Source organism: Panulirus ornatus, chromosome 24, assembly GCF_036320965.1.
Source record: "Panulirus ornatus isolate Po-2019 chromosome 24, ASM3632096v1, whole genome shotgun sequence".
NCBI lineage: Eukaryota > Metazoa > Arthropoda > Malacostraca > Decapoda > Palinuridae > Panulirus > Panulirus ornatus.
The window spans coordinates 11,478,686-11,496,185 of record NC_092247.1 but is presented as its reverse complement, the minus strand read 5'-3'; positions in this window follow the sequence as shown (position 1 = coordinate 11,496,185).

Genomic DNA, 17,500 nt, shown 5'->3' with positions numbered 1-17,500 from the left:
TTCAAAATACTCACTCCGTCTCCTTTTCACATCACCACTACTTGTTATCACCTCCCCATTTGCGCCCTTCACTGAAGTTCCCATTTGCTCCCTTGTCTTACGCACTTTATATATATATATATATATATATATATATATATATATATATATATATATATATATATATATATATATATATATATATATATATTTTTTTTTTTTTTTTTTTCATAGTCTTTGCCATTTCCCGCATTAGCGAGGTTGCGTTATGAACAGAGGACTGGGCCTTAGAGGGAATATCCTCACCTGCCCCCTTCTCTGTTCCTTCTTTTGGAAAATTAAAAAAAAAAAGAGAGGGAAGGATTTCCAGTCCCCGCTCCCTCCCCTTTTAGTCGCCTTCTACGACACGCAGGGAATACATGGGAAGTATTCTTTCTCCCCTATCCCTAGGGATATATATATATATATATATATATATATATATATATATATATATATATATATATATATATATATTCGTATGGGTCCTTGAGGAAATGAAATACTATAAATTCCCCGGTGCACTTTCGTGTATTTATCACATCATCAAAGGGGAATACAAGAAAGAAATATAAAACAGTTCATATACAAGGAAGAGACGTAGGGACATTTATATCGTGCATATGAACGCGCACTTTCCTTAAACACATAATGCCCTCCAACAGCAAAGATTCGAGCCCTAGGCCTTTGCGTGGTAGTTGGGGAAGCTGAACGCTCATAGCCGAGCGGGTAGCGTTCCCAACCACCACGCAAAGGTTCAGGGTTCGAGTCTTTGCTATTGAAGGGCATTGTGTGATATACATGTGTGTAACCTGGTTAAGAAGTTATAAAAGTAGGCAGACTATTAGGAAGCGACCAAGACAACTCTCAGTCTGTGACCAAACACTTGAGTACATCCTCACTAACTCTCCTAGTGAACCCGCTCTCCAAAAGCACTGAAGAACCGTGCGCCAGTGATGGGGTTCATTGAGGCTAGTCTTCAGACAAAGACATTTTTCTCTTTTTAATTCTCGTTCGTCCAACTTTCCTCAGTCGAATAGGAGCAGTACCTGTTGGCACTGTCGTTAAGAAGAGCTGGCTTAGCTCCTGGAGGCTAACTAACACTGGTAAACTGGTGTACATGAAAGTTACTGCAACAGTGAGTAATGATGGGGGTGAGAGACAGTCTGTTGGAGACGCCTGAGGAACCACCATGCTGTAACAAGGAGTAGAGTGTCTTCATAATGTGGTCCTTAGTTTCACATGGCCCACAGGCAAGACTCAGGGTGTGATGACGATGTCCCTTTAAGGCTTTGTCATCACTCGACACAGTTTACTCGTGAGACCCGAATGTGAAGGCTTATCGAACTTGATTTCATCAGCTTTAAACCAGGACGTTTTCGCTTAAGAATATCTCTCCTCAAAAGGGATCTTTTACAAGTCATTTGGCTTAGGATTTATGATATATTTGTCAGGTTTCTGTTTGCCTAGATTTGTGAAGTTCCTGGTTTGCTGATATTGTACGTGACGCTTCGGCGCGCTGGTCATCATCAATAGAATCTATTTCTTCCTTAATTCTGAATGACATCTGTTCTACAAAGATATGAGCAGCAGAAACATTGTCAGTGCTGAGGTGCTTCAAATTCCTTTTATACCCGGCGGCTAAGCTGGTGCTCTGTCGCCCTTTCAACTCAATACATTTCTTATCGTTAATCCGTGAAAAACCTCAGATGAAGCAGAGGCTTGCTGGACGCTAGAACTTACAGGAGTAACTTAGGGACTGCTTATAAAAACGGATCGTCCATGACAGACATGGGAAACCGGATGTAATTATCTCTTTGTTCAATACAGGGAGGGAGAGACGTGTGGGCCGTGTACGTGCGCACATGCATACGTAGTTCCTTCCCACATATCCACACAGTTCCCTTCCATAGGTATGCTTGGAGACTTAACCTCCCCCACACTCTCACATAAACACATATACATAGCTCCCTTCTACATGTATACAGGTGCACATGGCTCCACCATAGTGACACCAGGCAAGAAGCTGTCACATGCTTAGCTTCCAGCTGGGGGTAATGGCTTATCATTGTCTTCCTCCTGTGCTTGTCTGGCCTGTTGTCATCATCGTGTGGACTTGCCTTGTCTTCCATCTTCTACTCTCCCTAACTTCTTTTTTCCGTCAGTCATTTCCTTCTCTTTCCACCATCCTTATATTTCCCATTTGGTCTTCCTTCTTCCTTTTAACCTAATATTTCTGTGCCTTTTCCTCCTCCTCCTCCTACCCATCCTCCCCATGGATTTCACTAGCACTCGCCACTATCTCCTCCATCGTAAGATTCATGCAAATCTTTTCTGGGTCCAATCTCTCTACCAATACTCTGTCATAGCGCGCGCGCACTCACACACACACACACACACACACACACACACACACACACACACACACACACAAACACACACACCTATTCGTCCTTTCCCGCTTAGCGAGGTAGCACCAGGAACTAAAGCAGAATTACCTCATATTATATGGGAGGGTATTGATTGAGAGGGTGAAGGCATGTACAGAGCATCAGATTTGGGAAGAGCAGTGTGGTTTCAGAAGTGGTAGAGGATGTGTGGATCAGGTGTTTGCTTTGAAGAATGTATGTGAGAAATACTTAGAAAAGCAAATGGATTTGTATGTAGCATTTATGGATCTGGAGAAGGCATATGATAGAGTTGACAGAGATGCTCTGTGGAAGGTATTAAGAATATATGGTGTGGGAGGAAAGTTGTTAGAAGCAGTGAAAAGTTTTTATCGAGGATGTAAGGCATGTGTACGTGTAGGAAGAGAGGAAAGTGATTGGTTCTCAGTGAATGTAGGTTTGCGGCAGGGGTGTGTGATGTCTCCATGGTTGTTTAATTTGTTTATGGATGGGGTTGTTAGGGAGGTGAATGCAAGAGTTTTGGAAAGAGGGGCAAGTATGCAGTCTGTTGTAGATGAGAGAGCTTGGGAAGTGAGTCATTGTTGTTCGCTGATGATACAGCGTTGGTGGCTGATTCATGTAACAAACTGCAGAAGCTGGTGACTGAGTTTGGTAAAGTGTATGAAAGAAGAAAGTTAAGAGTAAATGTGAATAAGAGCAAGGTTATTAGGTACAGTAGGGTTGAGGGTCAAGTCACTTGGGAGGTAAGTTTGAATGGAGAAAAACTGGAGGAAGTAAAGTGTTTTAGATATCTGGGAGTGGATCGGGCAGCGGATGGAACCATGGATGCAGAAGTGAATCATAGGGTGGGGGAGGGGGCGAAAATTCTGGGAGCCTTGAAGAATGTTTGGAAGTCGAGAACATTATCTCGGAAAGCAAAAATGGGTATGTTTGAAGGAATAGTGGTTCCAACAATGTTGTATGGTTGCGAGGCGTGGGCTATGGATAGAGTTGTGCGCAGGAGGGTGGATGTGCTGGAAATGAGATGTTTGAGGACAATATGTGGTGTGAGGTGGTTTGATCGAGTAAGTAATGTAAGGGTGAGAGAGATGTGTGGAAATAAAAAGAGTGTGGTTGAGAGAGCAGAAGAGGGTGTTTTGAAATGGTTTGGTCACATGGAGAGAATGAGTGGGGAAAGACTGACCAAGAGGATATATGTGTCAGAGGTGGAGGGAACGAGGAGAAGTGGGAGACCAAATTGGAGGTGGAAAGATGGAGTGATAAAGATTTTGAGTGATCGGGGCCTGAACATGCAGGAGGGTGAAAGGCGTGCAAGGAATAGAGTGAATTGGAACGATGTGGTATACCGGGGTCGACGTGCTGTCAATGGATTGAACCAGGGCATGTGAAGTGTCTGGGGTAAACCATGGAAAGTGTGTGGGGCCTGGATGTGGAAAGGGAGCTGTGGTTTCGGTGCATTATTACATGACAGCTAGAGACTGAGTGTGAACGAATGGAGCCTTTGGTGTCTTTTCTAGCGCTACTTCGCACACATGAGGGGGGAGGGGGTTGTTATTCCATGTGTGGCGAGGTGGCGATGGGAACAAATAAAGGCAGAGAGTATGAATTATGTACATGTGTATATATGTATATGTCTGTGTGTGTATATATATGTGTACATTGAGATGTATAGGTATGTATATTTGCGTGTGTGGACGTATGTATATACATGTGTATGTGGGCGGGTTGGGCCATTCTTTCGTCTGTTTCCTTGCGCTACCTCGCTATCTAGCCCGAAGGCTATATGTCTCAATTCTAGATGTCTGTTGGCTCTAGATGCGTTATGTCTCATATCTAGGTTTAACCCAAACTTAGCAATGCCCGAATACAAGATGTCCCAACGATAGGTGTCTTTTAGCTCTAAGTTCTGAGATGTCTCATCCCTGAGTTCAACCCAACACTGTGTTCAAAGAATTTGGTGTCCAGATTCCAGTATATCCCCCTAGCTTCAGCGTCACTTTTCACCCCTGAGTGTGGCTTAGCTTTAGCTGTGTCCCAGCAAACAATTTTCCCAAAAAAACTTTGACGATAGAGAACTACCTGGAAACTTTGTGTGATGTCCAAAAATCTCGTAGGATTTTTAAAAGAATTAAAGACATTTTTTTCCCTTGAAAATTTTTTCCCCCTCGCAAATTGGTGTTTCTGGAGATAAGCGTCATGTAAAATTTCTTAATATTCAATGCATATTCTTTCTCTTCGGCTATTAGGGAAATTCTGGTTAAAGAATAAAGAGAAATGTAAGTTTATGTTAACTGTCTCGAGAGGCGGAATTTCTTAAAAGACTCTTCTATTTTCCCCTAAATAGCCAGAAGGGGAATTTTGACTTATAATGATAATTCTCTTGTTGCTTGGCTCTGTAGAAATTTCTTGAAGGCTCTTATGAGTTAACTTTGAATATGATTTGGATATGCGCAATTAAGAAAACCATATTTCTTAGGATTCTCATTGTGTGTACTTGGTACAGGACGCTTAACACATTCCCATTCGGCTACACCCTGCCCTGCTATCTGTTCAGGGTGTATGTGTGTGTCTATACATCTCACTACGGCGCCTCGAAATCCTACTACACTCAAGGCTATAATTACACACCCTGTTTAAAGTCTTCAGTATACCTTAGCTACACCCTAACACCGGGTTGTATCTGATCAACCGCTTCGCTACACCTAGCCTACACCACGGATACTCCCCGCTACGCCTTGCCTGCACCTTGCTATACGTCATACTGCTACACCTTGCTTACACTCGGTTTACTCCGGTGCACTACACCAGCCTCGCTACACCCTTGTACCTCCTCACTATGCCCCACTCAGTTTCTCTACACATATACCAATTCTACACACCTCTTCACCAGATCTACCACCTCTTTACACCCCGGGCAAAACTCCAACTGTTCTACACCTCTTCCCGCGCACGTCAGCCCCCACTCTTCCAACATACACCCAGCCTACATACCCAGGCAACACCTACGCTACATAGCCAATACCCAACCTACATCCAAACACCCAGTCTACACCCAGCCTTCACCCACCCTACACCCAACCTACATCCAATCACCCTATCTACACCCAGACTGGACCCCGGCAACACCCATCCTACACTCGGCCTACACCCAGCCTACACCAACACCTACACCCAGCCAACACTAACACCTACACCCAGCCAACACCCCGGCAACACCCAGCCTACACTCTGTACCTACATTCAGCCTACACCCAGCCAGCATATCCAGCACAGCAGCAAGCATTTACCTTTCTTAAGCTTCGGTAACATTGCGGATCACCGGCCATTAAGATCTGAATTAATCCAAATGATGGTGCTTAATGGCCGGGAAAAGTGGGGTGGTATATCCCACTGCAGGTGGGGGTATGCGTGGTGTTAAATGTAGGTTTTACACTGTACGTAGGTGTTAAATGTAGGTTTTACACTGTACGTAGGTGTTAAATGTAGGTTTTACGCTGTACGTGGGTGTTAAATGTGGGTTTTAAGCTGTAAATGGACGTTAAAAGTGGGCTGTACAACGTACGTGGTTGTTAAAGTTGGACTTTACACTGTACATGGGTGTTAAAGGTGGGTATTTCACTGTACGTAGGTGTTAGAGGTGGGTTTTTCACTGTAGGTGGGTGTTAAAGGTGAGTTTGACACTGTACGTGGGTGTTAAAGTAGGTTTCTTTATTGTATGTGGGTGTTAAAGTAGGTTTCTTTACTGTATGTGGGTGTTAAAGGTGAATTTTACAGTGAAGTTCGATGGTAAAGAAGTTGGTGTTACGATGTCAAGTGGAGGGTCATGTGACGTTCGCCATGAAAGGTGGTTGTCACTACATGTGTGGGTGTTATAATGGAGGCAGGTGTTCCATTAAAGGTGTCTTACAGTAGAAGTGAGTGTTGCAGCAAAGACTGAGTGTGCCGTTTGAGTGTAACAAGCAAGTGTTTCAATAGAGGTGGTAGTTAATATTACAATAGAGATGGGTGTGACATTAGATGTTACGATTGCTACAGTTGTGGTGATTGTTGTAATAGCGACGTGTCAGAGTAAAAGTGAGTGTTACAGTTGAGATGCGTTGGTTACAGTGCTAGGTACTGTTACAGAGTAGGTGGAGGTTACAGTGAAGAGGGTTCAGAGACGTAGTTAAGTGGAATGGTTGAGATCCCATTAACCAAATACGAGCGTTTTCTTCGAAGACCCACGTTGAGAATCGTGTATTAAGCGGTAGTCTTCTAAATGGCTTGTAGCGTTGTCCAGAGCCAAGAGGGTTCTTGGAGGTGTAATGTTAAACTGAGCTAAGTGGGATGTCGGAGGAGGACTTCAGCCACTCGCTGAGTTACGTGGGATGTTGAAGATGTCAGTGGTTCAGTACACAAAGGGAGATGCTACTGGGAGCAAAGGGAGATGTTAAATGGGGGTCATTTGGCGATAGGTGGGTGTGAGCAGGGATGGCCGTCCTACTTCTGATGCTTTGAACACTACTGTTGACGTCTGCTCGTGTCGGTTTTTGAATGCAAGCTCATTCCCTGTGACCTTATGTGTATATTCTGTACATCTCTCTTTGTGCCTGTCCGTCTATGTTGTCTGTGTATGTCTATACGTGTTCTTTGTCCTGAGACCAGGTTTTAAAAGTGTTGCTGTTCTACATGTGCCATGGTGTCGACCAGCTCTAGGTCCATTCGAGCCTAACTTCTATGTAATCTTTTACAGAGATCTAGGTTCTGGATTCGTTATGGTTGCCCCCAAGTACCTGTTCCTTGGCTGTAGGTGTGCTAACACTTGCAATATCTCCGCCAGACTTTACCCTCATTCATCTAAGTGGCACCGTCAGTAGTCATTCATAAACACAGTTTAGCACCCATAACTCCACATTCCCACTCCTTCTCTGTCTACTGCCATACTCATCTCATCTCTGGCCACTGCTATTTTCCCCCTACCCTCCACTTCATCGCTTCCTTTCTAGTCTATCTTTACCTGGTTATTAACCCTCTCATCTCCCCCCTCGACGTAATTAGCGTCCAGCACCCTCAAGGCGCTGTGAATACCAAGGAGGCAGGGAGGAGAATGGTGCCATCACTTTCCTTAAGACACTTGGGTGTGTCCGGCCTTACCTGGCCTTGCTCTGCCTCACTCAGCGGCGGGAGAATAAGGGCTTCTCTCTACAGGAATGGAGGAGAGTCTTTGAAAATAGGAGTTAAGTGACGATGAAGAAGAGGAAGGGAAAGTAATAGAGAAGAAGGAGGAGGAGGAGGAGGAGGAGGCGGAGGAGGCGGAGAAGAAGAAGAAACAAAAGAGGAAAAAGAAAAATAAGGGTATGAGCAATAGCCGAGAACCAAGGAGAGTAGAAAAAGGTGGCGTTAGAGAAGAGACCAGGAGGAAGACTGAAAGGATATTGAAAAATAATGACGTAGTAAGGAAGCACCAAGATAAGACAACGAGGAATGACACTACAGGTAGCGTAACGAGTGGGAGAGACATGGCAAAGAGCAGCCAATCAAAAATGGCTTTAGAATATGCCGATAGATGAAGAACGTAAGTTAAACGCATTATAGATGCTATGATCAAGTGTAAGAATAAGAGAAAATGGATAACTGAAGAGAGGTTGTGAAAAAATGACAAAATGGAAAAAATAAGAACAGTCCAGAGCAGGGTGGAAATATTCATGTATTGCTAACGTTTTCAATGTATTAATGTCTCATCCATAATCCAAACAAGAGCTACTCATGTGTTGCCCGTCCATAAACGAAACGGTAGCATATATATATATATATACATATATATATATATATATATATATATATGGATGTTAATGTGCTGAGAGGTGCAACTGGAGGGATGTCTGATCATTATCTTGTGGAGGCTAAGGTGAAGATTTGTATGGGTTTTCAGAAAAGAAGAGTGAATGTTGGGGTGAAGAGGGTGGTGAGAGTAAGTGAGCTTGAGAAGGAGACCTGTGTGAGGAAGTACCAGGAGAGACTGAGTACAGAATGGAAAAAGGTGAGAACAATGGAAGTAAGGGAGTGGGGGAGGAATGGTATGTATTTAGGGAATCAGTGATGGATTGCGCAAAAGATGCTTGTGGCATGAGAAGAGTGGGAGGTGGGTTGATTAGAAAGGGTAGTGAGTGGTGGGATGAAGAAGTAAGAGTATTAGTGAAAGAGAAGAGAGAGGCATATAGACGATTTTTGCAGGGAAAAAATGCAATTGAGTGGGAGATGTATAAAAGAAAGAGACAGGAGGTCAAGAGAAAGGTGCAAGAGGTGAAAAAAAGGGCAAATGAGAGTTGGGGTGAGAGAGTATCATTCAATTTTACGGAGAATAAAAAGATGTTCTGGAAGGAGGTAAATAAAGTGCGTAAGACAAGGGAGCATATGGGAACTTCAGTGAAGGGCGCAAATGGGGAGGTGATAACAAGTAGTGGTGATGTGAGAAGGAGATGGAGTGAGTATTTTGAAGGTTTGTTGAATGTGTTTGATGATAGAGTGGCAGATATAGGGTGTTTTGGTCGAGGTGGTGTGCAAAGTGAGAGGGTTAGGGAAAATGATTTGGTAAACAGAGAAGAGGTAGTGAAAGCTTTCCGGAAGATGAAAGCCGGCAAGGCAGCAGGTTTGGATGGTATTGCAGTGGAATTTATTAAAAAAGGGGGTGACTTTATTGTTGACTGGTTGGTAAGGTTATTTAATGTATGTATGACTCATGGTGAGGTGCCTGAGGATTGGCGGAATGCGTGCATAGTGCCATTGTACAAAGGCAAAGGGGATAAGAGTGAGTGCTCAAATTACAGAGGTATAAGTTTGTTGAGTATTCCTGGTAAATTATATGGGAGGGTATTGATTGAGAGGGTGAAGGCATGTACAGAGCATCAGATTGGGGAAGAGCAGTGTGGTTTCAGAAGTGGTAGAGGATGTGTGGATCAGGTGTTTGCTTTGAAGAATGTATGTGAGAAATACTTAGAAAAGCAAATGGATTTGTATGTAGCATTTGTGGATCTGGAGAAGGCATATGATAGAGTTGATAGAAATGCTCTGTGGAAGGTATTAAGAATATATGGTGTGGGAGGAAAGTTGTTAGAAGCAGTGAAAAGTTTTTATCGAGGATGTAAGGCATGTGTACGTGTAGGAAGTGAGGAAAGTGATTGGTTCTCAGTGAATGTAGGTTTGCGGCAGGGGTGTGTGATGTCTCCATGGTTGTTTAATTTGTTTATGGATGGGGTTGTTAGGGAGGTAAATGCAAGAGTTTTGGAAAGAGGGGCAAGTATGAAGTCTGTTGGGGATGAGAGAGCTTGGGAAGTGAGTCAGTTGTTGTTCGCTGATGATACAGCGCTGGTGGCTCATTCATGTGAGAAACTGCAGAAGCTGGTGACTGAGTTTGGTAAAGTGTGTGGAAGAAGAAAGTTAAGAGTAAATGTGAATAAGAGCAAGGTTATTAGGTACAGTAGGGTTGAGGGTCAAGTCAATTGGGAGGTGAGTTTGAATGGAGAAAAACTGGAGGAAGTAAAGTGTTTTAGATATCTGGGAGTGGATCTGGCAGCGGATGGAACCATGGAAGCGGAAGTGGATCATAGGGTGGGGGAGGGGGCGAAAATTCTGGGGCCTTGAAGAATGTGTGGAAGTCGAGAACATTATCTCGGAAAGCAAAAATGGGTATGTTTGAAGGAATAGTGGTTCCAACAATGTTGTATGGTTGCGAGGCGTGGGCTATGGATAGAGTTGTGCGCAGGAGGATGGATGTGCTGGAAATGAGATGTTTGAGGACAATGTGTGGTGTGAGGTGGTTTGATCGAGTGAGTAACGTAAGGGTAAGAGAGATGTGTGGAAATAAAAAGAGCGTGGTTGAGAGAGCAGAAGAGGGTGTTTTGAAGTGGTTTGGGCACATGGAGAGGATGAGTGAGGAAAGATTGACCAAGAGGATATATGTGTCGGAGGTGGAGGGAACAAGGAGAAGAGGGAGACCAAATTGGAGGTGGAAAGATGGAGTGAAAAAGATTTTGTGTGATCGGGGCCTGAACATGCAGGAGGGTGAAAGGAGGGCAAGGAATAGAGTGAATTGGATCGATGTGGTATACCGGGGTTGACGTGCTGTCAGTGGATTGAATCAGGGCATGTGAAGCGTCGGGGGTAAACCATGGAAAGCTGTGTAGGTATGTATATTTGCGTGTGTGGACGTATGTATTTCCATGTGTATGGGGGGGGTGGGTTGGGCCATTTCTTTCGTCTGTTTCCTTGCGCTACCTCGCAAACGCGGGAGACAGCGACAAAAAAAAAAAAAAATATATATATATATATATATATATATATATATATATATATATATATATATATATATATATATATTATTATTATTATTTTGCTCTGTCGCTCTCTCCCGCGTTAGCGAGGTAGCGCAAGGAAACAGACGAAAGAATGGCCCAACCCACCCACATACACATGTATATACATACACGTCCACACACGCAAATACACATACCTATACATCTCAACGTATACATATATATACACACACAGACATATACATATAAATACTCATGTACATAATTCATAATGTCTGCCTTTATTCATTCCCATCGCCACCTCGCCACACATGAAATAACAACCCCCTCCCCCCTCATGTGTGCGAGGTAGCGCTAGGAGAAGACAACAAAGGCCCCATTCGTTCACACTCAGTCTCTAGCTGCCACGTAATAATGCACCGAAACCACAGCTCCCTTTCCACATCCAGGCCCCACAGAACTTTCCATGGTTTACCCCAGACGCTTCACGTGCCCTGGTTCAATCCATTGAGAGCACGTCGACCCCGGTATACCACATCGTTCCAATTCACTCTATTCCTTGTACACTTTTCACCCACCTGCATGTTCAGGCTCCGATCACTCAAAATCTTTTTCACTCCATCTTTCCACCTCCAATTTGGTCTCCCACTTCTCCTCGTTCCCTCCACCTCTGACACATATATCCTCTTGGTCAATCTTTCCTCACTCATTCTCTCCATGTGACCAAACCATTTCAAAACGCCCTCTTCTGCTCTCTTAACCACACTCTTTTTATTACCACACATGTCTCTCTTACCCTATAATCACTAACTCGATCAAACCACCACACACCACATATTGTCCTCACACCACATATTGTCCTCAAACATTTCATTTCCAACACATCCACCCTTCTCCGCACAACTCTATCTATAGCACACGCCTCGCAACCAATATAACATTGTTGGAACCACTATTCCTTCAAACATACCCATTTTTGCTTTCCGATATATATATATATATATATATATATATATATATATATATATATATATATATATATATATATATATTATCCCTGGGGATAGGGGATTAAGAATGCTTCCCACGTATACCCTGCGTGTCGTAGAAGGCGACTAAAAGGGGAGGGAGCGGGGGGCTGGAAATCCTACCCTCTCGGGTTTTTTTTTTTTTTTCCAAAAGAAGGAACAGAGAATTGGGCCAGGTGAGGGTATTCCCTCAAAGGCCCAGTCCTCTGTTCTTAACGCTACCTCGCTAATGCGGGAAATGGTGAATAGTTTGAAAGAAAGAAAAGATATATATATATATATATATATATATATATATATATATATATATATATATATATATATATATATATATATAGAATAGAAATAGTTCTCCATAATATTTATATGATATCCTCATTTTCTCTTCACCTTTCTCCACCTCTCTCTCTCTCTCTCTCTCTCTCTCTCTATCTGAAGGTGAAGGTGTTCTTCCTCGTGTTGGCAGAGACGCTGGTGTTGTCCCCAAGCTGACTGACAGCGCCAGGCTGCTGCGGCTTACATTACCGGGGCCCGAATGCGCTATTAGCCTGGGCTTGTTCTTACTGCGGCGTGTCGAGCGTTTGGCGAATGACTGCAAGGTGTGTGTGTGTGTGTGTGTGTGTGTGTGTGTGTGTGTGTGTGTGTGCGGGAACTTCTCCGACAGGCACTTAGTGGGCAATTATTTCTGTGGAGACCCCGTATAGTCTGCCTGCCTGCTTGCCAGCACCCACCTGGGAGCGCCTGTTGGTGACAGCCAACTAGTCGACCCGTCAAAATTTTATTGGAATGGAGGAATAATCTGATGATGTACATACCACGGCACCCAGTAGTTGACTGCTTGTAAACTATGGGAAGGATTTAAGTCTGCCAGCACTCACCTCTACGGCCGTACCCACAGCAGCCTGCCTTGGAGATCATGCTAAGACCATTGTCTGTGAGGCCGAGGAATCCCATGATCTCGCATGATTACAGAGGTGGATAGAGATTGGCCTGCTTCCACCAATCACTGTTCAGGGTATAAGAGAAGCAATGACAAAAGCCTGCATTCCACCAGTCACAGTTCTGGATACAAGGGGAAGTGGAGACTGGCCAGATACCACCAATCATTACTCAGGACACACGGGTAAGCAGACATTGGCTGGACTCCACCAATCATACTTCAGGACATATGGATAGGATTAAAAAAGATCATAATCCACCAATCACAGTTCAGGATACAAAGGTAGGCTGCTGCCAAAGCCTGAGAAATAACCCGAGTGTTCTCGGAACTGTTCGATGAACTCCAAGAAATGTTCACGCTATGTTCAGCATGAATAAATCATTTCTTAAATCACTTTGAGTTACGGCTCGGGACTGTGGACAGCCCTTGGCAATCTGAACGCTGGCAAACTTTCGAAGGCAAGTGGGTTTTCACGTACGTTTGTATGCAATCGATAGAGTATGGCCGTCCCAATCATCGAGTTAATTTTCATCTTCCTTATCAGCCAAGAGCAGACGTTCCTCTTGCTTCAGATAGACTTCATCGGGCAAAGGTGTAACTGCAACCAAAGACTGGCAGAAAAGAGTAACAATAGGGGAAGAGTAACAGTAGGGGGGACGAGTAACAATAGATGGAAAGAGTAACAGTAGGGGGGGGGGAAGAGTAACAGTAGGGGAACGAGTAACAATAGATGGGAACGAGTAACAATAGAGGGGAAAGAGTAACAGTAGAAAACAAGAGTAACAATAGGGGGAACGAGTAACAATAGATGGGAAAGAGTATCAGTAGGGGGAAGAGTAACAGTAGGGGGAACGAGTAACAATAGATGGGAAAGAGTAACAATAGGGGGTAAGAGTAACAGTAGAGGGTAAGAGTAACAATAGGGGGGACGAGTAACAATAGATGGGAAAGAGTAACAGTAGGGGGAAGAGTAACAATTGGGGGAAGAGTAACAGTAGGGGGAAGAGTAACAATAAGGGAAAACGAGTAACAATATGGACAGACTAACAATAAGGGGAAGCGAGTAACAGTAGGAGGAAGAGTAGCAGTAGGGGAAAAGAGTAACAATAGGGGGAAAGAGTAACAGTAGGGGAAAGAATAACAATAGGGTTAGAATAACAGTAGTAACAGAGTAACAGTTCCGTATATTGTAGCGATACAACTGCAGAAGGAACACTTGAACAGACCTGTCGCCAAAGAAAGGAAGGGAGGAATATCAGTTCTATATATTGTATTCTTGTAGGAGTTTTGTGTGAGAGTCATGGAACGTGAGGTGGAAATGTGTGGAAATATGCATCAAGAAATCCAGGTGTTGCCACGGCCGACGGCCAACTAGTCGCTTCGTCGAAATTTATTGGGAACGAGGAATATTTTGATGTATATATAAAGGAAGGGAATATATTTGGCGTCTTGTAAATTAGTGGGGCTTGTCTGTCCGTCTATGCAGAGAGAGAGAGAGAGAGAGAGAGAGAGAGAGAGAGAGAGAGAGAGTGATATGTGTGCGGATGTCTGTATTTATACTTCAAGGCTCGTGTCTGTGTGTGTGTGTGTGTGTGTGTGTGTGTGTGTGTGTGTGTGTGTGTGTGTGTACGTTCTTTTCCCTGTCTGTTGTAGATGGTGTAGAGGCGGGGGGCTTCTGTCAAACATTCGTACGTCCGGACCAGCAAGAGTTCCTTTAACTTCGCTCATTAAGTTCGCGTGGCGGCCGTTAGAGGCACTGGCAGACACTAATGTCTTGGATGGTCGGGTGTATAACACACACCGCCTCCCCCTCCTCCCTGTTTCCCCTTGCTTGCCCGCCATGTCTCGCTCTTTAAACTTTCCTCCCAGATACATTATGACAATAGCTTAACTTTCTGCTCAGTTGCCTTGCAACAATTGTTTGGCTTTTCAGTTACGGTGCAAGGAGGTGCCCTGGATTGCATTGTGATATCGGTTTTAATTGCGATGCCGTCACGGCGCGACTTGTTTGCAGATGCGTTGCAACGACAGGTGCTTCCGCTGCAATGACGATGCAACAACTGCTTGCCCCTCTTATCACTGCGACATTGGATAGCCACTTCCTCCTCCATAACCCGTTGTGCAACTGCAACAACCACCTACTCCACAATATCCTTGTAAAAACAACCATCTGCTCCACAGTTTTAGTGCAGCTCAGCCATCAGTTCCACAGTTTCAACCACCTGCTCAGCAACTTAAGTTCAACGAGAGCCACCTGCTCCATAACTCTAGTTCAATAACCTACATCTGCTCCACAATCCCACTGCAACATCAACCACCTGCTCCATAACTCCACTGCAACATCAACCACCTGCTCCATAATTCCACTGCAACATCAACCACCTGCTCCATAATTCCACTGCAACAACAACCACGTGCTCCACAATTTCAGTACAACACCGATCACCTGATTTCATCGCACAAACAGCCACCTGCTCCTCAACTTCAGTGCATCAACCACCACCTCCTTCAAAGTTCCAGTGCAAGAAAACCAGCCTCATCCTTCACTATAGCACTGGATCCCCGGCCACCTCTTACACAAATGCGCTAGAACAAAAGCCACCTCCTCATTAACTGCACGGGCACCAAAAAAGAAAGAAAATCCGAATTCTTCAATATTAGTCGACTTTCCAGGCTTTCCTGGAAACTCTCTCGCTCGTACTCCCCCTCCCCCGACTATAGTCTGCCACTCCCTCCCCCCACCTGCACCAGTTCCCTCGTGAATGAATCTCTAAAGACTCGGCCTCGCGTCATTACTCCTTTGACCAGCATCGTCGACCGGGTCTCACACTGGCCTTGTTTGTCCTCCTGCACGCGTCGCTCCTTTACCTCGGAGTTGGAACTTCCCGCTCAGCTGCAGCGGGTCGCCCTCATTACTTCTTGTCCCCCCCTACTGCAGCATCTCCTCAAAAGCTTCATTATCTTGAAAGCTGCATTTTATCAGCAGCAGTTTGGACTGCGTTGCCTCGACCCTCCCACCAGGTGCATTGTCGCGCTGGCCGAATTGCGCCCCTCAACTGTATGGTGTTCTGCTTTCTCTTCCTCAGCTGTATATTCTCTTATACTACATTGCTTGGAGAGTTCTGAAGTGTTTGGACATTCTGCACCTGTGCAAGCAGTCTTTTAATAGCTCTTCCATATTCCATATTCTGTGATTCTGGAATACCATATGACTCCAAAACCACTGCAAATTACCCTGAGCTATCTTAAGATTCCAGAAGACTAACAAGAAATTCCAGGCTACGAAAAGATCCAGAACTATAGAAACCAGAATTTTCAGCTGGTTATACTGAACGTATACAAGATCCTGTAGCACTAACAGTACAGAAAGACTGAGAACGTTTCGATTTGCAAGATAATTGCGGTTTCCAGACTGATCCCAACAGGTCCCACTGGAACAGTAAAAGATCATGGAGGCTTTACCAGAAGACTTCATGATCATTGGAATAAGAGTTTTGGAAGGTGAGAGAATGCCCCAAAGGACAGCCAGAAAACCCAAGAGGAATAGCAAGAAGATTAAAGAGAAAAACTGGAGGGTCTCCTAAAAATTCCAGATTATCCTTAACTTCCAAAACAAATTGGACCGCAAGGGGGTCCAATCGGACTACTAGAAGAGTCGTACTACCAGAGACTCCAGAAGAACCATCGCAAGAACCTGAGCGACTGTTTGACGATCCTGAAAAACAACATGAAGACTTCAGGGGTCCGCCAGAAGATCCCTGAAAATACGAAAAGAACTTAGTGCCGCAAGACCAAAAGATACCGAAGGACCATCGAATTGTTCCGTGGGAATTACGAGAAGATTTTGTAATTAATTTTGAATATCATGATGAACTTGACCTAACAGAAGATCTCGAAAGGCTTTTAGAAAGTCCTGAAAGACTACCAGAATACCCTTGAGAGTTATTAAGAGATTCCAAAGAATTGTTGTAAAGCCCCTCAGAAGTTACCGAAAGATTATACGGAAATCCTGAGAAACGACTAAGAAATAACTGAGGACTATTAGATGACAAAGAATCGCTAGAACATCCTGAGTTGTTCATCAGAAGATTCTTTGGGAAAACCAGAAGATCGTCAGGGACTATCGGAAGACCCTAAAGGACCACCAAGAGATCCTGAAGGCCTATCAGAAAATCCTAGATGACAGCTAAAAGGTCTTGCAGACCCACTAAAAGATTCTGAACAGTTGCCAATAGATCCTAGGGGATCCTGGAGGTCAATCAAATCTCAAGGAACGACCTAAATATTTGGCAACTGGAAAACCACATTCCCGTATCTCTAGATGGTTTTAGATGAACAACCTGGCGATAATTAAATGCTTGATTAAAAAATTCCAAAAATAGTTGAAGATCCAGAAAGTTGGATAATGAGGAAAGTGAGAATGTCCGGAGACTCCAGGTCTTCCATGGAACTATCCTCTGGCGGCGTGTCTTTAAGAGCCGCTGCCCTGCTGTTGTCTGATACTACCAGCCGCAGGCCAAGACCAACATAATTAGGACTTCTTGATAAAGTGAAAGTCCGAATCTGGAGTCGAATCCCTAATAAGTTTTAATGACTTTCTCGAGTTGCCCGGTTTAATTATTGCGGCTTGTGCTCTTGACTGACGGTCTTGGCTCCAGAGAGCCTCTGGTGACTGTTACAAGACACTTTTGTCTGTGGGCGAACCAATTGTTTGTGGAACGATGCTTGTGGCTGGGGAGAGAAATTGGCAACTGGCGGGGGGGGGGGGGGGGGGGGGGGGGGGGGGGGGGGGTCACCAGTGACTGGCGAGATGCT